General features: G+C 38.6%; 2 pseudogenes; both read left to right on the top strand.

The window, feature by feature from the left end:
- The first annotated feature begins 208 nt into the window (after positions 1-208).
- Positions 209-2,099, top strand: LOC125120901 (olfactory receptor 50-like; annotated as a pseudogene).
- A 20,712-nt stretch (positions 2,100-22,811) lies between these two features.
- Positions 22,812-23,735, top strand: LOC125120900 (olfactory receptor 1J4-like; annotated as a pseudogene).
- Positions 23,736-23,743: the final 8 nt, after the last annotated feature.

Genomic DNA, 23,743 nt, shown 5'->3' with positions numbered 1-23,743 from the left:
TTTGAAGGAAAGTCTTGTTGGCCCCTGGAAATCTGATGCATTCTGGCACAATGGGGCAGACTGACAATTGAAACAGCAAATTTGTTTCAATTTTTACACACTCTCTGGGAAAAAAAAAAGAGCACATGACTGTAATATACACATCACACCTTATCTCAGTCTCTGCTATTTTTTTACTCCATTTATTCCCAGCTGAGTGAAGTACAGCATGAGGAGGGAGTTCATCCTGGGGCTCCCCATCCAGCCAGAGCAGCTGGGCGAGTTCTTTGCCCTGTTCCTGGCCATGTACCTGACCACTGTGCTGGGGAACCTGCTCATCATCCTGCTCGTCAGGCTGGACCCTCGCCTCCACACCCCATGTACTTCTTCCTCAGCCACTTGGCCTTCTCTGAGGTCGCTTTCTCATCTGTCACCCTCCCAAAACATGCTCCTAAACATGCAGATGCATCAACAATCCATCTCCTATGTGGGGTGAATTACTCAGATGTATTTTTTCATACTTTTCATTTGTCTTGACAATTTCTTTCTCTCAGTGATGTCAGGTATGTGGCCACTTGTCAGCCTCTCCACTACAGAACCATCATGAGAGAGGTTTTTTTTTAAATTTTGCTGATTGGATCCTGGTTCTTTTTCTTGTGTCCATGTGCTGTTGCACACTCTCCTTCTGTCCCACCTGTCCTTCTGTGCTGACAGTAGCATCCCCCACTTCTTTTGCAAATTTACTGCACTCTTGAAGATGACTTGCTCAGACACCTCCCTCAATGAGTTGTTTATCTTCATCAAGGAAGTCCTCCTTACCTTCTTGCCACTGAGTGCTATTTTGGGCTCATATGTCCACATCAGAGCTAGCTTTCTGAGGGTCCCCTCCATCAAGAGAATCTGAAAAACCTTGTCCACCTGTGGCTTCTACTTATTTGTGGTGTTTTTTTACTATGGGACTCTTGCTGTGACTTACCTATTCCCTTCATCATAAAATTCCAAAGTCAAAGGCAGTACTGATTCAATTATTTATACTGTGGTGGCACCCATGTTAAACCTATTGATCTATAGCCTAAGGAACAGAGACATGAAATTGGCTGGGGGATACGTTATAGGAGGGAAATTATTTTTGGCAAGTAAGAGCAGTTTTTTTTTTTTGGCAAGTAAGTTTATTTTGGCAAGTAAGTAAGCAGTTGCTAGTTATATATTGTGTCTGATTGTTTCCTAAAATCTAACTATATTGCAAAGTTTTTGGCTTTATTATCCACTCTTAAACTTGTTTCTGCCTGTGACAAAAATCTAGTGGAGAAGCATAAGTCATTGAACCCCATTTCCAAATTCCCTATTGCAATGTAGGATGTATTTCCAATTGGGTCTTTATTTGTGAGCATAGCCTACCTATGCCTGCTTAATTTTAGATTACTAAAATTAGTTATCTTTTGCTTCACAAACAGAAAGAACTGATTTTCAGAAAAGACAATGCTAAATGTATATATAAGTAATTACTTCTGACAAGCATTTATTATGTGTCTACTGAGTTTATGGAAATTTGTAGAAGTGAAAAAATGAGGAAAATATTTTTTCATTTGTAGAGTATATTAGTGGAGAGAGAATAAAAATAAACACAATATGCATGTAAATGTCATGATATTTAATTGCTATAAAAAGCAGCAGTGTGAAGACATCAGGAATGAGGGGGATAGGTTGCAATTTTAAGTAGTGTGGTGAGGATTGGTCACTTCAAGAAGGTGATATTTGAAAGAATTCAAGGCACCAAGGAACAGAGTCATGGGGATGTTTGCAGGAAAACTATTCCAGGGCCAGAAAACAGCAACTACAAAACTCCGAGATGTGACATTGTCAGGTGTGATGGGAGGGGGAGGGGAGAAGAGCAGTGTGAATCATTCAGCACCAACAGGGAATGAGGTCCTTAAATCTTACAATTTAAATCTTACTGTGAAATTATGTGTGTAGCCCTTGGTAGCTCTTCAGCAGAAAAGGAACATGATTCTTCTTTACAGGGGATCATGCTGACTGCCTGGAGAGAAGGGGGCTTGGTGGAAGCAGAAAAACCACCTAGGAGCTCTAGCAACTGTGCCATTAAAAGATCAATAGGCTAGGATAATAGCAGAGGGAGTAGGCAGTATTTGTAGAAAACTGCTTTTTGTTTTAACTCTGAACCAACAAGAGTTCCTGATGCATTGAGAGAAATGTGAGGGAAAAGATATGAGTCAAGGATTCCTATATTTTGATTTGAACCCATGGAGCTGTCACTAACTACAGCAGTCATGAAATAAATGTTGTCTGCCTGTGTGAGAAGCTGAAGGTGATGAGTCTGTAAACAACAATGAGAAAATACCCAGTGTTTACTTAAGATTTACAAAATGCCAGGCAATGTTCTAAAGTGCATTATGTGAAGTAACTTATACAGTCTTTTCAACTACTTGATGTTGGGGGGTGTTGACTGTTACTTATACTGAGTAATTTTTTTCCTTTGACTTCAGCCATGGCATAAAGAAGTTCCTGGGCCAGGGACTGGACCTTCAACACAGCAGTGACAATGCCAGATCCTTAACTTCCAGACCACCAGAGAACACCCTGATACTGAGCAATTTTCACGAGGGAGATGGTGACTGGTGGCTTATCTAAATCAGAAGTACTGATGGATAAACACTAGCCAATATTACCCAGAGACATGGTCAATACACAAATATTTGAGAGTTCTCAGATACTCCATAACTTCCCCTAATGACAAAGTTGCCCAGCTCTGGACACCCTGTTGCTTTTGTTAGTTTCTGGTCAATCAGCATAACCAGACTGACTTTCATGTTATTTCTTTTCTCTCTCTCTTTATGTGTCCTTTTTTTTTCCATTTCAATGATTGAAATATATTTTCTGTTATTTCAATATATTTTAGTGTATGTCTAGCAAACTCTCAAGCTAAACTAAGTGTATCTGAGATATTTTTAGATATCATTTAATGGAGGAGAAATCATTTGATCTTATAGCCATACCTATAAGGCCCAAGGATAATAGTTGTAATCCTAAAATAAAGCATCACACTCTCTTTCACATAGGAATTTTTAAAATCCATACTTAACTCTATGATTTAACTGGACCTTAAGGTAGCAAAAATTAGCTACTGTCACTGAGAGGTTCCAGATCCTCAAAGAGAGAGAAAGGATTTCCAGAAAGTTTCATGAGACTAAAGTTTTGGATAATATTAATTTATAGAGCTATACAGAACCTGTTTCTTTTCTTTTCTTTCTTTGTTTTTTTTTGGGTCATTTTGTTGCCACACCTGTGGCATATGGAAGTTCCCAGGCTGTGGTCAGCCTACACTACAGCCACAGTAACGTGGGATTCATGCCATGCTGGTACACCATAGCTCACAGCAACACCAAATCCTTAAGGCAATGAATGAGGCCAGGGATCAAACCCACATCCTCAGGGATACTAATAGGTTTTGTTACCCCTGAGCCACAATGGGACCTACCAGAACCTGTTCCTTGATTTACTTAAATATACCCAAGATGTTTTTCCTCCACAATCATTACAATTAAGTGAAGACAATTGGTACTTACCAGTTACCACAGCAATACATTTGTGTCTCCTTAATAGTTCTTGCCAGAATTATCCCTATGTAATCAAATGGCCTTCTTGTAATTACTGCACTTAAAAAAATGAATGGGTCTTTGGAAATATTCACCCCTTTTCTGCATGTGTTCAAAACAAATCCTCAGTTACTCATGTGTGATTAGTAGCCATATGAGGTAACTTACCAAGAGGGCACTCAGACACACATTCTGCCCATTTATTGTTCTGTCCTGTGTGCAGACTACATATGTCTAGGGACCAAGGTGTGGAAGTAGGTTTGAGCTACTGTTGCTCTGGTGGCTGTTGACATGAGTCATAAATATACAAACATTTAGTGCTTATTCATATGAGTCTTTTAAAAAACATTTTTAGACCAGTTTTAGGTTCATGACAAAACTGAGAAGAAGATACAGAGATTTCCCATGTACTCCTTGCCCCTACACATGCAAAGCCTCCCAAACTATCAATAACACCTACAAGAGTCGTACATTTTTCACCACTGATGAACCTACACTGACAAACCACATCATCCAAAGCCCATAGTTTACCTTAGAGCTCCCTCAGGATGTTGTACATTCTAGAGGTTTGGGAAAATGTATAGTGACATATATGCATCATTATAATATACAGAGTATATTCACTGTCTTAGAAGTTCTCTGTGATCCACCCATTCATCCTTGCCCCTGCCTCACCTCCCACAATTTTACCATCTCTGTAGTTTGCCTTTTCCAGAGTGTCATGTATTGGAATCATACAGTATTTAACCTTTTCAGACTGACTACTTTCTGTTAGTAATATGCATTTAAGATTTTTACATGCCTTTTCATGACTTGATAGCTCATTTCTTTTTAGTGTTGAATAATATTTCAGTGACTGGATGTGTCACAGTTTACTGATCCATTCACCTACTGAAAGACACCTTGATGGCTTAAAATTTTTGGCAATTATGACTACAGGTGCTATAAACATCTGTATGTAGGTTTCTGGGTAGACATAGTTTTCAATTCCTTTGGGGAAATATTGAGGAGTGTGATTGCTGAAGTGTATAGCAAGCACATGTGTTTAATTTTGTAAGAAACTAGCAAACATTTTCCAAAGGTATTGTACCATTTTGCATTACCACCAGCAATGTACGAGAGTTTCCATTGCTCCATATACTCATCAATATTTGGTGTTGTCAATGGTTCAGATTTTGGTCATTCTAATAGATGCGTAGTGGTATCTCATTAAGGTTTTAATTTGTATTTTCCTTATGATGTATGATGTGGAGCTTCTTTCATTTGTTTATTGTAATCTGTGTCTTCCATATGAGTTGTCTGTTAAGATCTTTGAGCCATTTAAAATCCGGCTAATTGTTTTCTTCTTTTAAAATTTCTTATTCTTCTTACATTTTATTTATTTTTCTACTGTACAGCATGGTGACCCAGTTACACATACATGTATACATTGTTTTTTCTCACATTACATGTTTCATCATAAATGACTAGACAAAGTTTGCAGTGATACACAGCAGGATCTTATTGCTATTACATTCCAAAAGCAATATTCTGCATCTATTTACCTCAAGCTCCCAGTCCATCCTACTCCCTCACCTTTCCCCTTGGCAATCACAAGGCTATTCTCCAAGTCCATGATTTTATTTTCTGTGAAAAGTTTCCTTTGTGCCATATATTAGATTCCAGATATGTCATATCATATGGAATTTGTCTTTCTCTTCCTGAATTCACTCAGGATGAGAGTCTAGTTCCATCCAAGTTGCTGCAAATGCCATTATTTCATTTTTATGGCTGAGTAATATTCCATTATGTATATATACACCACATCTTCCTAATACAATCATCTATCAATGTACATTTGGGTTGTTTCCATGTCTTGGCTGTTGTGAATAGGGCTGCAGTGAACATGTGGGTGCATGTGTCTTTTTTAAGGAAGGTTATGTCTGGATAGATGCCCAAGAGTGGGATTCCTGGGTGCTATGGTAGTTCTATGCACAGATTTCAAAGGTACATCCATACTGTTCTCCAGAGTGGTTGTACCAGTTTACATTCCCACCAAGAGTTCAGGTGTGTTCCCTTTTCTCCCCAACATTTATGTGTGAACTTATTAATGATGGCCATAGTGAGGTGCTATCTCATGGTAGTTTTGATTTGCATTTCTCTAATAATCAGGGATGTTGTGCATTGTTTCATGTGTTTGTTGGCCATCTGTATATTTTCCTTGGAGAAATGTCTATTCAGGTCTTTTGTCCATTTTTCAATTGGGTTGTTGGCTTTTTTGCTGATGAGTTGTACATGTTGTGTATTTTAGAGATGAAGCCCTTGTCCATTGCATCATTGAAACTGTTTTCTTCCATTCTGTAAGTTATTTTTTTTTGTTTTCTTTTTGGTTTCCTTTGCCATGCAAATGCTTGTCAGTTTTATTAGGTCTCATTGTATTATTTTTGCTTTTCTTTCTATTTTTTTGGGAGACTGACCTGAGAAAATATTTGTAAGGTTGATGTCAGAGAATGTTTTGACAATGTCTCTTCTGCCATTTTTATTAATATGTTTATGTGTGCACCTGTTTTTTGTTCAACTCGTTTGGGGCCGTCTGTGCTTCCTCTGTCTTTATATTGGTATCTTTTATATTTTGAAAGTTTTTAGTCATAATTTCTTCTAGTATATTTTCAATACCCTTTTCTTTTTCTTCTCTTTCTGGAATTCCTATTATGCATAGATTGGCCCACTTATTATTATCCCATAGGTCTCTTTTATTGCTTTCATGTTTTTTCACTTGGTATTCTGTCTGCAGTATTGATTGTGTCATTTTCATTATTCTATCTTCCACATCACTAATTCTTTCCTCTGCATTATTTATTCAGGTCTTTATTGCCTTTAGCTCAGTTTGTGTCTTTACAAATGTATTTTAGTTTTTCTTGGCTCCTCCTTATATTTTCTCATTCCTTTCTGTGGTAATATGCATTACTGTTCAAATCCTCTAATTCCTTCAATATTTTCAACTCTTTCCCTTTTGAACTCAGTATCCGTCAGACTGCAGAGGTCTGTTTCATTGTTGATTGCTTTAGGTGAATTCTCCTGTTGCTCTAACTGGGGATGGTTTATGAGCTTCTTCATATTGCTTGTGTTTTTCTTTTTCTGTGAATTTGGGGAAGCCTTGTAAGTCCATTTCTATGAACGAATACCCCCTTTTTTGGGAGGTTACTATTTATTTTTGGTGTGGGAGCTTGAATCTCTGCTGTCTCTTTCTTTGGTGTGAGCAGACTGTTACCCCCAGGATGCTCAGTGTGTTTTTAGGGTGAAGGAGGCAATGGAAGGGCCATCAGTTAGTGCCTGGTCATTGGGTTCTCAACAGAAGCAGAGACCTCCAGGAAAGTGGCACAGGTAACTCCTATTTGCAGGGCCCTGAGAAGTGGTAGTCAGTTCTAGAACAATCTGCAACATGGCCAGAGAATTTGGCAGCAGCAGCAGGGTGTGTGAGTTCCCAGGAGGGTGAGAGCAATAACAGCTTGTGTTTGATTGCAGTGACATCCTCTGAGGTTATTGTAACTGCAGGTTGTGCCTGTTCAGGGACCCCTAGTGGGAGTGGGCCATGACTATCTCTAGCATCAGTGACTGCTGCCATGGTTTGCCTCCACCACCTGTAGACCATACATGAAGTGATCCATTTTACTTAGCCCACATAGAATGTGCTGCACAGGCTGTTCCTTGTTGCAAGTTCCTGTGAAATAATAGAGATCTGGCATATGGGTACTGCCCTGAACTTTCAGCAGTGGCAGCAGCAGGGTGGGTGTATTCCCAAGGGTGCAAGAGCACCAAAAGTTGATTTGGTCACAGTGCCTTCCTCTGCGATGCCTTGATGTGATTGGGGATGCAAGTGGTGCCTGTTTACTGAGCCCTTATGGTGTTGGGTCCCTGAAACTTCTGCAGCCAGAAATAACTGCAGTGGTTTGCCCCCACCACCTGTAAGTCATAGAAGCACCTGACCCTGGTTATCCCCCACAGGATTTGCTGCAGAGGGTGCTCTTGGTTGAAGGTTCCTGGGAAAAGACAGTGATTAAGCATCTGGGTACTGCCCAGAATGTTTGGCATTGGCAGATGCAGGGCAAGTGTCCTCCCAGGGGAGCAAGAGCAATATCAGGTGGTATTCTATCATAGGGTCCTTCTCTGTGATGCCCTCTGAAGTGCTTGGGGCTGCAAGTAATTTTTGTTCAGATATCCCCAGTGGTGGTAGGCCATGCCCACCTCTGGAGTCAGGAATAATTGTGGTAGTTTTCTCCCACCACCTGCAGGTCTGTTCCTCCATGGGCTAGCAAGCAGCTTCCCACTTCTAGAGACACCAGGTCCACAGAAGGCTAGCAAGCAACTTCTGGCTACATAGGGGCTGAAGCTGAGATGCCCAGTCCAGGTCAGTCCAGTGAGCAGCTTCCTGCAGGAAAGGAGGCCTGGTCCACAGCAAATGTCAAAAGGTTTCTGGCTGTGTGTGGGGGAGCGGGATTCACAAGGAATGTTCTGCCCTCTTCTAGCCTGCAGGCATGCATGCACACTGGGGTGCAAGCAGTTGCCTATGGCTGTGCACCCCTCCTTTCTCCCCTTCCAAACAGTGTCACCTTGTCTCTCATGTAGGTCAGGACCTTCTCCTGGGTTCCCTATACTGTGGCTTTCCATTCCCCAGCCCTTAGCCTACTGCTCCCCCTGCCCACAACACACCATTCCTTAGCCCCTTAGGCTGTCTCCACACTGCCAGCCCCAGCCTGTAACCAGGGACTGACCACCAGAGCCTAAGTCTCAGCACCTAGTCTGTGGTGCCTGTGCCAGTGGTTCAGATGATCTGTGTATCTCTCACTCTGCTTTTCCATTCTCAGAACTGCTGCCCTTTACTCAGAATCTTGGAGGTCACTCCAGCTTGGCTGATGTTTCTGTTGGTTATGTGAATTCCCAGGGTTTGTGTTCCCTTTCTCCTTCACAGCTCCCTCTCAGGAATGCTAGTACTGTCCTGATTCCTTTTCTCTCTTTCTCTTTCTTTTGTTCTACCCAGTTATGTCAAATGTTTCTTGCCCTTTTTGGAGTTTTAAGTTCTTTTGGCAGCATTCAGTTGATGTTCTGTGTGAGTATTAAATGTAGATGTGTTTTTTTGATGTGTTTGTGGGAGAGGGTGAGCAAGCCCTCTTACTTTTCCACCATCTTGCCTTAGCTGATGGTTTTCTTTATTTTTTTAATTTTATAAATATATTTAATGAACTTTATTTTTTTAAATTACTGAATGAATTTTATTACATTTATAATTGTACAACAATTATCACAACACAATTTTTTAGCATTTCCATCCCAAACCCCCAGTGCATCCTCCCACCTCCCAACCTGTCTCATTTGGATACCATATGTTTTCCAAAGTCTGTGAGTAAATATCTAATTTGCAAAGAAATTCATTGTATTCTATTTTTAGATTCCACATGTAAGTGATAGAATATGATGTTGGTGTCTCACTGTGTGTCTAGTTTCACTTATCCTGATAATTTCTAGGTCCATGCATGTTGCTGCAAATGCCATTATTTCTTTCTTTTTAATGGCAGTGTAATATTCCATTGTGTACATGTACTGCATCTTCTTTATCCATTCCTCTGTCAATGGACATTTAGGTTGTTTCCATGTCTTCAATATTGTATGTAATGCTGCAATGAATATTGGAGTGCGTGTATCTTTTCGAGTCATAATTATCTCTGGATAGATGTCCAGGAGTGGAATTGCTTAATAAAATGATAATTCTATTTTTAGTTTTCTGAGGAATCTCCATACTGTTTTCCACAGTAGTTTCACCAATTTATATTCCCACAAACATTGTTATAGTGTTCCCATTTCTCCACACCCTCTCCAGCATTTATGTTTTGTAGATGTTTTGATGATGGCCATTTTAGCTGGTGTAAGATGGTACCATATAGTGGTTTTTATTTGCATTTCTCTAATAATGAATTATGTTGAACATATTTTCACTTGGTTTTTGGCCATCTGTATGTCTTCTTTGGAGAATTGTCTGTTAGTTCTTCTGCCCATTTTTTGATGGAGTTGTTTGTTTTTTTGGTATTGAGCGTCAGGAGGTGTTTATAAATTTTGGAGATTAATCCCTTGTCAATAACTTCATTTGCAAGTATTTTCTCTCATTCTGTGGGTTGTCCTTTCATTTTGTTTAGGGTTTCCCTTGCTGTGCAGAAACTTTTTAGTTTAATTAAGTCCCATTTGTTTATTTTTGTTCTTATTGTCATTACTATAGGAGGTGGATCTGAGAAGATATTGCTTTGGTTTATTTTGGAGAGCATTTGGCCTATGTTTTCCTCTAAGAGTTTTATAGTATCCAGTATTATATTTAGGTCTTTAATCCATTTTGAGTTTATATTTGTATATGGTGTTAGGGAGTGTTCTAATTACATTCTTTTACATTTGGCTGACCAGTTTTCCCAGCACCACTTATTGAAGGGGCTGTCTTGTCTCCATTGTATATTCTTGCCACCTTTGTGATTCCAAACAATGTTTAAAATATTTTGTTCTAATTCTGTGAAAAAAATCTTTGGTAATGTGATAGGGATTGCATTGAATCTGTGGATTACCTTGGGTGGTATAATCATTTTGATTATATTGATTCTTCCATTCCCAGAGCATTGTATGTCTTTCCATCTGCTTGTGTCAACTTTGATTTCTTTCATCAGCATCTTATAGTTTTCAGAGTACAGGTCTTTTGTCTCTTTAGTTAGGTTTATTCCTAAGTATTTTATTCCTTTTAATTTGATGGAAAATGGGATCATTGCCTTAATTTCTCTGATCTTTCATTGTAATATATGGAAATGCATTTGATTTCTGTGTATTAATTTTGTATCCTGCAACTTTGCCAAATTCATTGATGAGCTCTAAGAGTTTTCTGGTAGTGTCTTTAGGATTTTCTAAGTATAATATCATATCATCTGAAAATAGTGATAGTTTTACTTCTTCCTTTCCAATTTGGATTCCTTTGATTTATTTTTCTTCTCTGATTGCCATGGCTCAGACTTCCAAAACTCTGTTCAATAATAATGGAAAGAGTGGTCATCCTTGTCTTGTTCCTGACCTCAGTGGGAATTTTTTCAACTTTTCATCATTGAGAATGAGGTTAGCTCTGGGTTTGTCCTATATGTCCTTTATTATGTTGAGGTAAGTTCCCTCTGTGCCCACTTTCCTAAGGTGTTTTTTTTTTTTTTTTATCGGAAATGGGTGTTAGATTTTGTCAAAGGCTTTTTTCTGTGTCTATTTAGAGGATCACATGGTTTTTATTCTTCAGTTTGTTAATGTGGTGTATCACACTGATTGATTTGTGGATATTGAAGAATCCTTGCACCACTGGTATAAGTTCCACTTGATGATGATGTACAATCCTTTTATTGTATTGTTGGATTCGGTTTGCCAGTATTTTGTTGAGGATTTTTGCATCTATGTTCAACAGTGAAATTGGCCTGAAATTTTATTTTTTGCATGTGTGATATCTTTGTCTGGTTTTGGTATCAGGGTAATGGTAGAATGAGTTTGGGAGTGTTCCTTCCTCTGCAATTTTTTTGAATAGTTTTAGAAGGATAGGGATTAGCTCTTCTCCTATTGTTTGATAGAATTCTCCTGTGAAGCCATCTGGTCCTGGAATTTGGTTTGTTGGAAGTTTTTTAATCACTATTTCAATTTCATTAGTTTTGATTGGTCCATTCATCTTTTATATTTCATCTTGGTTTAGTCTTGGAAGATTATACTTTTCTAAGAATTTGTCCATTTCTTTTAGGTTTTCCATTTTATTGCACTATAGCTGCATGTAGTAGTCTCTGATGGTCCTTTGTATTTATGTGATGTCTGTTGTAACTTCTCCTTTTTCATTTCTAATTTTATTGATTTGAGTCCACTCTCTTTTTTTTCTTGATTTGTCTGGTTAAGGGTTTATCAATTTTTTTGATCCTTTCAAAGAACCAGCTTTTAATTTCATTGATCTTTTCTATGGTTTTCTTTGATCTATTTCATTGATTTCTGCTCTGATCTTTATGATTTTTTTCCTTCTACTAACTTTAGGTCTTGTCTGTTCTTCTCTCTCGAGTTGCTTTAGATGTAAAGTTAGGTTGTTCATTTGAGCTTCTTCTTGTTTCCTAAGGTAGGCTTGTTTTACTATAAATCTCCCTCTTAGAACTGCTTTTGCTGCATCCCATATGAGTTGGAGTGTCATATCCTTGTTGTCATTTGCTTCTAGGTATTTTTTAATTTCCTCTTTGTGTTCTTCAATGATCCAATGGTTGTTTAGTACCATGGTATTTAGTCTCCACTTGTTTGTGTTTTTCTGCAGTTTTTTTCTTGTTGTTGATTTCCAGTTGTATAGCATTGTGGTCAGAAAAGATGCTTGATATTATTTTAATTTTCTTAAACTTACAGAGACTTGATTTGTGGCCAAGGATGTGATCAGTCCTAGAGAATATTCCATGTGCACTTGAGAAGGATGTATATTCTACTGCTTTTGGAAGAACTATCCTATAAATATCTATTAAGTCCTTCTGGTCTAACACTTCATTTAGGGACTCTCTTTCCTTGTTGTTTTTCTGTCTGGATGATCTTTCCATTGCTGTAAGTGGGGTCTTAAAGTCCACCACTATTATTGTGTTATTGTCAATTTCTCCTATTAAGGTTGTTAGCAGTTGTCTTTTGTATTGTGGTGAGCCTATGTGGTGTGAATATATATTTACAACTGTTATATATTTTCTTGGATTGATATTTTGATCATCATGTAATGACCTTCCTTGTCTCTTAGAATATTGTTCATTTTAATATCTATTTTGTCTGATATGAGTATTGCTACTCCAGCTTTTTTGTGATTCCTATTTGCATGTAATATTTTCTTCCATCCTCTCACTTTCAATTTGTTTGTTTTTATTTTTCCCTTGAAGTGAAGTGGGTCTCTTTAAGAGAGCATATATATGGATCTTGTTTTTGTATCCATTTGGCCAGTCTATTTTTTGGTTGAAGCATTTAATTAATTTATATTTATAGTAAATATTGATATGCATGTTCTTACTGCCATTTTATTAACTGTTTTGGATTTGTTTTTGTTTCTCCTTTTTTCTTCCTTTCTTCTCTTATTATCTCCTCTTGTCGTTTGATGACTATACTTAGGGGGTTGTATTTGAGTTGATTTTTCTCATTGGTGTGTGTATGAATTGTTGATATATGGTTTTCAGCTACACTGAAATTTTGATATGAGTCTATATGTATGTGTAATTATATATATATGACTTTATATATTATATATATAATATATATATATGACTGTTTTAAGTTTTGGTCTCTTAATTGCAAGTGCATCTACATTGTCCTGTACTCGTAGACTCCTCTTCTCATGATTTCTGATTTTGGTAGTGTATTTGTACATGGATGATTTTCTACCTTTACTGTATATACGCCTTTAGTTGTGAACCTTGTCATTTGTGGTATTTTTGTTTCTTGTGGAGGCCTTTTTTTTCTGACTAGAGAATTTCCTTTACTGTCTATTGTAAAGCTGGTTTATTTATTTATTTCTCTTGTATTTTTTTGTCTTTTTACCTTTTCTGGGGCCACTCCTGTGGCATGTGTTTATTCCCAGGCTAGGGGTCTAATCGGAGCTGTAGACACTCACCTATGCCAGAGCCATAGCAATGAAGGATCTGAGCTGTGTCTGCAACCTACACCACAGCTCACAGTAATGCCATATCCTTAACCCACTGAGCAAGGCCAGGGTTTGAATCCTCAACCTCATGGTTCCTAGTCAGATTTGTTAACCACTGCACCACAACAGCAACTCCTAAAGCTGATTTAGAGTAGCTGAATTCTCTTAGCTTTTGCTTATCTGTAAAGCTTTTGATTTCTTCTTCAAATATGAATGAGAGCCTTGCTGGATAAAGAAATCCCGGTTGGAGTTTTCTTCCTTTCATCCTGTTATGTATATTCTGCCACTCCCTCCTGGTCTGCAGGGTTTCTGTTGAAAAATCTGCTGATAACCTTATTGGGGTTCCCTTGATGTTGTTTCTTTCTTTTCCCTAGCTGCCTTCAATATTTTCTCTTTGTCTTTAACTTTGGTCAGTTTCATTAATAATGTGGCTTGGAGTGTTCCTACTTGGGTTTATTTTATATGGTACTTGTTGTGCTTGGATCTGAGTGAGTGGTTCCTTTCCCATGTTAGGTAATTTTTTGGCAATTATCTCTTTGAATATTTTTTCTGTCCCTTTACCTCTCTCTTGTCTTCTGGCACCCCTATAATATGGATGTTGGTGCATTTAACCTTGTCCTAGACTTCTCTGAGACTCTCTTCATTTCTTTTCTTTTTTTTTCTATTTTCTGTTTTGTATCAATGATTTCCACTAGTCTGCCCTCCACCTCACTTATTCGTTCTTCTACCTCCTGTATTCTGCTGTTGAGTTCTTCTAATGAACTTTTTCAGTTATTTTATTTGTAATCTCTGCTTGCTTAGTTTTATATCTTGTATTTCTTTGCTCAGTGTTTGTTGTACATTATACATATTTCCCTCCAGTTTATTTCCAATGTTTTGCATCATCTTCAGCATCATCAGTCTAAAGTCTTTTTCATGGAAGTTGGTAATTTCCAGATCACTTACCTGTTTTTATGGAGTTTTTCCTTTCTCACTTATCTGAGGTACAGCTTTTGCCTTTTCATTTTATAGGTTTTTCATTTGGTATCCTTTTTGCAGACAATAGAATCATAGCCTATGTTACTTCTGCTATCTTCCCCCCTTGTGGCTAAAGTTGTTACAGGGGCTTGCTGTTGTCTTCCTGATGGGAGGTACTGGTGCCTGCCCACTGGTAGCTAAGGCTGATTTCTGTCCCTCTGGCGGTGGGGCTTCCTCTCTGGGTGAGATTAGATATGCCTGTTTGCCTCGGGCTTCTTTAGGCTTCCTGTTTACTGATGGGTGTGACTGTGATCCCCCTTGGATTATTGTTTGGCCTTGGGCTTCTTAGTGTTGGTGGGTGGGGCAAGATTTTCCCAAAATGGCCACCCCTAGTGGAACACATGATGATGTATATTCCCAAGCATTTTGCTTCCAATGTTCTTAACCCACAATGAGCCACATTCACCTCCTGTTTTCCCAGGAGATCCTCCAAGAAATGCAGTCAGGTCTGACCTGGTTTCCTATGGAGCCTCTGCTTTGCCCTGAGACCTAGTGCACATGGGATCCTATGTGTGCCTTTCAAGAATGGTCTCTCCATTTCCCCCAGTCCTATGGAGCTCCTGCACACAAGTCCCACTGGCTTTCAATGCCAGATGATCCAGGGGCTCTTTCTCCCAATCTCCTGACTGCACTTCAGCTCTGCCTGAGGGCTTTCTCTAGCACTGTGGGAGTTTGCAGCCATCTAGCTGATGAAGATATCAATTATAGTATGTTAAACAAAGGGAGCACAAAAGTGGATAGCTTAGTCTACATAAATTTGTATCATATAATTTTATCTTCATTCTGTGGGGACAAATTTAGTTCTTTCTGGGGAGGGGTTAGGTTCCTGTTAAGATCCAAGGAATTCATTAACCAATTAATTCAGGTATTCATTCACTATCAGTGTTACATCAATGTCAATGATTCTAGATGTGATTATACATTTTTGGAAGATACAAAGATAATCACATCAAGATATAATATTTATTGTTCACTTACTATGTGCTTTAGCATGAATTATCTCATTTAATCTCAATAAGAGTTTTGTGATGACAATTCAGTTATTATCTACATTTTACAGCTGATGAAATAGGACTGAGATAATACTTAATATGCTCAGGGCCAACAGTTAATGAGGAGCATAGCCCAGATCCAGTTCTTTTGGGTATGAGTCCAAGGACTCAATCTCCTTCCTCTACACTTCCCTGGAACAGTTTCTGTCCATGCCCTGAAGTCTCTCCTAGGTGAGAGGAATTTACTGCAGGATGTGAAGTTAAAACAAGATTTGTGTTCTAGTGACAGCAACTATTAGCAGTGTGGGGGCTTGCAGAAACTAGACTTTCTGTTCCTGGACCATAGTGTGGTATTAGAAGCATTGGTGTTGGAAGGTGACTAAGCTATTCCTACTTCCCAGTTGGGACTATGAGCAGACAAAGAGAAACCCAGGCTGTCCCTGAGATCTGGGGAATCCCCTGAGGTGGCTCTAGCAACTCAGTACCCCCAGCCCCTGTGCAGGCTCCTCCCCAAATTTCAAAAAATTTGGAGACAATTCATCTAGAAGAATTCATCGCTTAACAGGGAGCTTAAGGACTTTTTATGAATCCTATCAAGGCTTTTAAATGGTGTCCTCTTGCCTTCTGCTCTCGAGTTCAACAACAGACACAGAACCTCAGGAGGTCATGGGTTCAGAGAGGATTTCTCTTTTGTTCCTGTTGTTCTCAACAGAAGCTCAAGACTCAGGAAACTTCCTGGATCAGAAGTTGCCTGAATTCACTTATGGAGTAGCCCAGATCCACATGAGCTGGAAGTTCTAGGTGGGAAAGATGTGTTTCTGTGCCTGGAGGTCAGCTTGTCATTCCACATGGGCCTGTGTTTCTTTCCACCTATAATGTGGATATGTTTTCTTCAGGAGTTTTGTCTCTATGGTTTGTGTGTGTGTGTGTGTGTGTGTGTGTGTGTGTGTATGTGTGTGTGTGTGTGTGTTTACCCTATGTTTTATTTGCAGGTATTTTTTATAGGGTTGGTTCTTGTGAGTGGGGTTCAAATGTCTCACTGATCACCTTCACCTGTGTTGAGTGTAGGTCAGTGGAGCCTGGAACATTTCATCTTGCAATGAGTGTATGTGCTAGTGACTATGTAGCAGCCATGGTTAATGTCCTATAGATCAAGATGGTGAGAAATTACAAATCAGTAATTTAAGTGTGCACATTATGTTTCATGTTCAAGTTTTAGGGGCTTCTGGTTCATGCATATGAGCCAAAATATTCCTTTAACTGTCTTTCAACATAGGCTGCCCACTGAATTGGTGAGCAGATTCACATGCATTTCCACCCCTGTGTATATGACACATACTAATAGATATGAGCTCTGTGTCAGACTGGGGTCCACTCCTCAGTTTGGTCCTCAAATGTTTTTGTGATCTTAGGAAGTGACTTCAATTGGCTAAGGGTCAAGAATCTTCCACAGTTGAAGGAGAAGTAACTCTTCCTACATCACAGTGTTATTTTGAGGATTAAGTGAGGAAAGCCTATGAATTATTCAGCATAAAGCCTGTCACATAATTGGTACTGAGTAAAAAAGAAGGTATTTTTATTATCTTGCTCCAGAATCCATGTTTGAGTCATGAAGATTCCTCTTTCACTATCGTCTAGGGCAGGACTGGCAGAAGTCTGGGAAAACATTTCCCTCCAAAGGCCCTTTTTCAGACTTCAAGGTCATGGGATGACCTTCTTTCCAGGACTCATGGGCCAGCTGCCTCCTTCACATGGTCCTACCTGAATCAAGATTATGATTGGTTAAGTTCATCTTGTCCCATTCCAGTTTCTTTGTGAGGGCCAAAAAATGTATGTTGAGTGAGTGGCCATGCCACTATAAATTGTCCTTATTGTCCTCCTTGGTGGCCATGAACTGAAATAACCAGTGACCCAAGCAAGAGCCTAGTCCTGTTACTCTGTCCAAACTTGTATTGCTTGCTTCATGACAGGCTGGTAATTTGAGAGCCATTTGTTGGGGAAAAGGAATAGTGAATGTATTTGGAAAGCCAGGAGATGGAGAAGATGGTGTCCCAAAGAAGCATCTTCCCTGAGTTAGCCTTCAGGTTTCTCTTATACTAAAGGAGGTAAGTGTATGTTTGGTTTCTGAAAACTTCTTGGTGTTGGAATCTTTTGTTCTTGGAGCTGTCCATATAGGTCAGGACAGAGTACTCCGGTAAACATACAGCTAGACAAATATTATTCTCTGTTCTGCAACTTTTTAATCTCCATTCGAATTGGAAAGTGTTACATCTTTAAAGATCAGAGTCTTGTGAATGGGTTCTTCTGTACATTTCAGGATAGAGGCAACATTCCTCACATGTAGAAAAATCAATAGGATAGAAAGGTTAAAATAAAAGAAACAGGTCCATTAATAATGCAAATTTGCCTTCTATTTTAGCATCTGAGGGTGACTTGCTATCCTGCCCCTATACATGTTTGAGAATGTCCCTCTTGAGTCCTTCTTCAGGGCTATGTTTGTAACCCTTGCCTTTAACATAACTTCCAAAGAAATACTAACCTGGAATCCACCATCAAAAACCCAAGACATATCAATGACAGTTTAAACAATGACAGATAAAACAATGACAGTTTTATCTCTTCTCTGCCTATATGGATGCCTTTTATTTCTTTGGATTGTCTAATTGCTGTGGCTAGGACTTCCAAAACTATGTTGAAGAGCAGTAGTGAGCGTGGGCATCCCTGTCTTGTTCCATATTTGAGTGAGAAGGCTTTCAGTTTTTCCCCATTGAGTATTATATTTGCTGTGGGTTCATCATAAATGGCTTTGATTATGTTCAGGAATGTTCCCTCTATACCCACTTTGGCGAGGGTCTTAATCATGAATGGATGTTGAACTTTGTCAAATGCTTTTTCTGTGTCTATTGAGAAGATCATATGGATTTTGACTTTTCTTTTGTTAATGTGGTGTATGATGTTGATTGATTTGCATATGTTGGAACATCCTTGCGAACCTGGGATGAACCCTACCTGGTCATGGTGTATAATTTTTTTGATATGTTGTTGGATTTGGTTGGCTACGATTTTGTTGATAATTTTTGCATCTATATTCATCAATGATATTGGCTGATAGTTTTCTTTTTTGGTGGTATCTCTGTCTGGTTTTGGAAGTAGGGTGATGGTGGCATCATTGAATGTCTTTGGGAGTGCTCCCTCTTCCTCGACCCTTTTTAAGAGTTTAAGGAGGATGGGTATAAGTTCCTCTTTGTATGTTTGGTGGAATTCACCTGTGAAGCCATCTGGTCCTGGGCTTTTATTTGTAGGAAGTGTTTTTATGACCTCTTCAATTTCATTTCTGCTGATCAGATTGTTCAGTTGGTCTAATTCTTCTTGATTCAGTTTTGGCAGGCTGTAACATTCTAGAAAACTGTCCACTTCTTCCAGATTGTCAAATTTGTTGCCATATAGTTGTTTATAGTATTCTCTAATGGTTTTTTGTATTTCTTCAGTATCCATTGTGATCTCTCCTTTTGCATTTCTAATTTTGTTTATTTTACTTCTTTCTCTCATATTCTTAGTGAGTCTAGCCAGGGGGTTGTCAATATTTTTTACCTTTTCAAAGAACCAGCTCTTGCTTTTATTAATTTCTCTATTGTTTTTTGAATCTCTATTTTATTGATTGCTTCTTTGATCTTTATAATTTCTTTCCTTCTGCTGAGAAGTATTTTTGTTCTTTTTCTAATTCGTTTAGGTGGAGTGTTAGGTTGTCAATTTGGGATCTTTATTCTTTTTTGAGAAAGGCCTGTAGTGCTATAAATTTCCTTCTGAGCACGGCTTTCGCAGCATCCCATAGATTTTGAGAGGTTGTGTCTTCACTATCATTTGTCTCAAGGTATTATTTAATTTCCTAGTTGATTTCCTCAATGACCCATTTGTCCTTTAGTAGCATATTGTTTTGTCTCCATGTAGTAGGTTTTTTCTCCTTTTTTTCCCATAGTTGATTTCTAAATTCATAGCATTGTGGTCAGAGAAGATACTTGAGATAATTTCTATGCTCCTAAATTTATTGAGGTTAGCTTTGTGTCGCAATATGTGATCAATTCTTGAGAATGTTTGATATGCATTTGAGAAGAATATGTATTCTGTTTTTTTTTTGGATGTAGTGCCCTGAAGATATAAATTAAGTCTAACTTTTGTATTGTTTACTATAGGATCTCTGTTGCTTTATTGGTTTTCTGTGTAGAGGATCTTTCCATTGGTGTGAGATGACATGATACTATACATAGAAAACCCTAAGGACTCCATCCAAAAACGACTTGAACTGATTAATAAATTCAGCAAAGTTGCAGGACATAAGATTAACATTCAGAAGCCAGTTGCATTTCTGTATACCAGCAATGAAATATTAGAAAAGGAATACAAAAATATAATACCTTTTAAAATTGCACCTTACAAAATCAAATACCTCGGAATACACCTGACCAAGGAGGGAAAGGACCTATATGCCAAGAACTATAAAACTTTAATCAAAAAAATCAAAGAAGATGTAAAGAAATGGAAAGATATTGCATGTTCATGGATTGCAAAAATCAACATTGTAAAAATGGCCATACTACCCAAAGCAATCTACACATTCCATGCAATCCCTATCCAATGACCCAGGACCTTTTTCATATAACTAGAACAAAAAATCCAAACATTTACATGGAACAACCAAAGACCCAGAATCACCAAAGCAATCCTGAGAAAGAAAAACCAAGCAAGAGGCATCACTCTCCCAGACTTCAAGAAATACTACAAAGCCACAGTCATCAAAACAGTGTGGTACTAGTATCAAAACAGACAGACCAATGGAACAGAAAAGGGAACCCAGAAATCAACCCTGACACCTATGGTCAATCAATCTTTGACAAGGGAGGCAAGAACATCAAATGGGAAAAAGAAAGTCCATTCAGCAAGCATTGCTGGGAAACCTGAATAGCTGCATGCAAAGCAAGGAATCTAGAACACACCCTCACACCATGCACAAAAATAAACTCCAAATGGCTGAAACACTTAAATATGAGACAGGACACCATCAAACTCCTAGAAGAGAACATAGGCAAAACACTCTCTGATATCAACATCATGAATATTTTCTCAGGTCAGTCTCCCAAAGCAAGAGAAATAAGAGCAAAAATAAACCCATGGGATTTCATCCAACTGAAAAGCTTTTGCACACCAAAGGAAACCCAAAAGAAAACAAAAAGACAACTTTCAGAATGGGAGAAAATAGGGTCAAATGATGCAACTGACAAGGGCTTCCTCTCTAGAATATATAAGCAACATATACAACCCAACAGCAAAAACGCCAATCAACCAATGGAAAAATGGACAAAAGACCTGAATAGACTGTGCTCCCAGGAAGATATACAGATGGCCAGCAAACACATGAAAAAATGATCAACATTGCTTATCATAAGAGAAATGCAAATTAAAACTACCATGAAATACCACCTCACACCCGTCAGAATGGCTATCATTCATAAATCCACAAATAACAAGTGCTAGAGGGAGTGTGGAGAAAAGAGAACCCTCCTGCACTGTTGGTGGGAATGTACACTGGTACAGCCACTATGGAGAACAGTTTGGAGATACCTTAGAAATCTATACATAGAACTTCCATATGACCCTGCAATTCCACTCTTGGGCATATATCTGGACAAAACTCTATTTATAAAAGACAAATGCACCTGCATATTCATTGCAGCATTATTCACAATAGCCAGGACATGGAAACAACCCAAATCTCCATCAACACAGGATTGGATTAGGAAGAGGTGGTATACATACACAATGGAATACTACTCAGCTATCAAAAAGAATGACATCATGCCATTTGCAGCAACATGGATGGAAATAGAGAATCTCATCCTGAGTGAAACGAGTCAGAAAGACAAAGAAATATCATATGATATTACTTATAACTGGAATCTAATATCCAGCACAAATGAACATCTCCACAGAAAATGAAATCATGGAATTGGAAAATAGACTTGTGCCTGCCTGATGGGAGAGGGAGGGTGTTCGAGGGTTCGGGAGCTTGTGGTAATCAGACACATCTTAGAATAGATTTACAAGAAGATCCTGCTGAGTATCATTGAGAACTATGTCTAGATATTCATAATGAAACAGAACAAAGGGTGGGGAAATAATGTATACATGCAAGTATAACTTGATCCCCTTGCTGTACAGTGTAAAAAAAAAAAAAGTACATTAAAAAACCCAAGACATCTGAGGTAAGTAATTTATCTCCTAGCTATACTTTCCACATTTATAAAATGAATAAATAACATTTGCCTCTTCTGGAATTCCAGTTTTTGGTCAGTGGTTAATGAACATGACAAGTATCCATGAGTACTCAGGTTCAATCCCTGGCCTCGCTCATTCGGTAAAAAATCCAGTGATGCCCTGAGCTGTGGTGTGTGTGACAGACACAGCTCATATACCATAGGCTGGCAGCTGCAGCTCTGATTGGACCCCTAGTCTGGGAAATGCCATGTGCCACAGGTGTGGCCCTAAAAAGACAAAATACACAAAAAAAATACCATGTTTACCAAGCAGTCCTAAAATAAAATTATTATGTTGAGAGGTTAAAGTTTGTGAAAGTCCTTTGTGTGATATTTAAACATGAGTCACAAATTTTTCTTAGAGGGAGTTAGGAACATTTTTGAGAAAGGTAGTGGACATAATAGAGCTTCTCTGAATATTTGAACTACTGACCGTCTAATTGCCATGCTTAGTGGTTAAGAACAGGGATCTTGGTCAGACAGAACTGTGTTGTGTTTGCACATGTTGCACTTAATTTTGTGTATCTTTGCACATTTGAATAATGTATACCTGTGTTTTATTCTTGTTATAATGAGTGTAAGAATACTTATTTGGGCCACTATGAAGATTTAATTTGAAAGTGCATGTAAATCACTTGGAAAAATGCCAGGAACTATTGATACTGGCTTGGAAGCCTGGAATGGACAGTTTTGATAACAGGATATTTTAATTGACTCAAAACAGGGAGGATGCAACAAACTATACCAAAAGCCCTTGACATAGCTTTTGTAAATCTCTTCAAATGTAAGGAGTTTCATATCATTTTTAAGAGGAAATGAATGATTTATGCCTCTTACCTGGGGCCCTTTTCCCTTTTTCATCCATCTTAGCAAATTACAGAGTTTTGAACTTTGCTTGATGTAAAGATGTAAACTTGAACACAGAGACTTCTCAGTCCTTGTTGACTCCTATGTACTCAATATGGGACAAAGCAGTTGTTCAATAACTATTTATTGAATGAAGAATAAATATCCATTTGTTTCCTTGGAAAAAGCCTTGGTTAATGTGAGATTTTGAATTATTATTGGAGCCAGATTTGGAAAGTTCATTCATTCACCAAAAATTAAGAGAAATTAATGGAAGTGTAGAAAAATTAAGAGCTTTCATATTACAATGGAAGTGACTATAATATTATGGCATGTTTATTGACATTTCCCATTTTTCCCAATTCCCAGCTGAGACAAGAAGGACATGAGGAGAAAGAACCAGACCTGCATGACAGAGTTCCCCCACCTGTGGATCCCCATCCAGTCAGAACAGCAGGGCATGTTCTTTGCCCTGTTCCTGGGCATGTACTTGACCATGGTGCTGGGGAACCTTCTCATCATCCTGCTCATCAGGCTGGACCTTTGCTTCCACATCCCCATGTGCTTCTTCCTCAGCCATTTGGCCCTTAGGGACATCTCCTTTTCATCTGTCACTGTCTCTAATATGCTGATGAACATGCAGACTCAGAAACAATCCATCTCCTATGCAGGGTGCATTTCTCAGATGTATTATGTCACACTTTTTGGTTGTCTTGACAATTTCCTTCTCACAGTGATGTCTTATGTCAGGTATGTGGCCATTTGTCAGCCTCTCCACTAGACCACTTCCATGAGGCAGGAACTGTGTTTCTCCCTAGTACCTGGGTCCTTATTTCTCTGTTGTATCCTTGCATTGTTGGTCAACCTGTCTTTCTGTGCTGCCAATACCATTCCCCACTTCTTCTATGACCTCACTATACTCCTGAAGTTGTACTGCTCAGATATCTACCTCAATGAGCTGGTCATCTTTACTGTGGGAAGAATGCTTTTCATCCTGTCTTTGAGCAGTATCTTGGGTTCTTATATTCATATAGGGACCACAGTTCTGAGGGTGTCTTCCACCACGAGACTCTTTAAATATTTTTCCACCTGTGGCTCCCACCTCTTTGTGGTATCTTTATACTACCAGACACTTGCTAGTATTTACTTAGTCTTCTCATCATGAGACTCTAATGACAAAGACACAATTGCTTCTCTTGTGTATGCAGTAGTTATTCCCACACTAAACCCCTTAAACTATAGCCTCAGGAACAGAGATATAAAACAGGCCTTAGAGATACTTGTCAATAGCACTAACTTCTTGAAGTAAAAATCACT

Source organism: Phacochoerus africanus, chromosome 2 (assembly GCF_016906955.1).
Source record: "Phacochoerus africanus isolate WHEZ1 chromosome 2, ROS_Pafr_v1, whole genome shotgun sequence".
Classification (NCBI taxonomy): domain Eukaryota; kingdom Metazoa; phylum Chordata; class Mammalia; order Artiodactyla; family Suidae; genus Phacochoerus; species Phacochoerus africanus.
The sequence above is the reverse complement of the archived record's forward strand: the minus strand, read 5'-3'. Positions and strand labels throughout refer to the sequence as shown.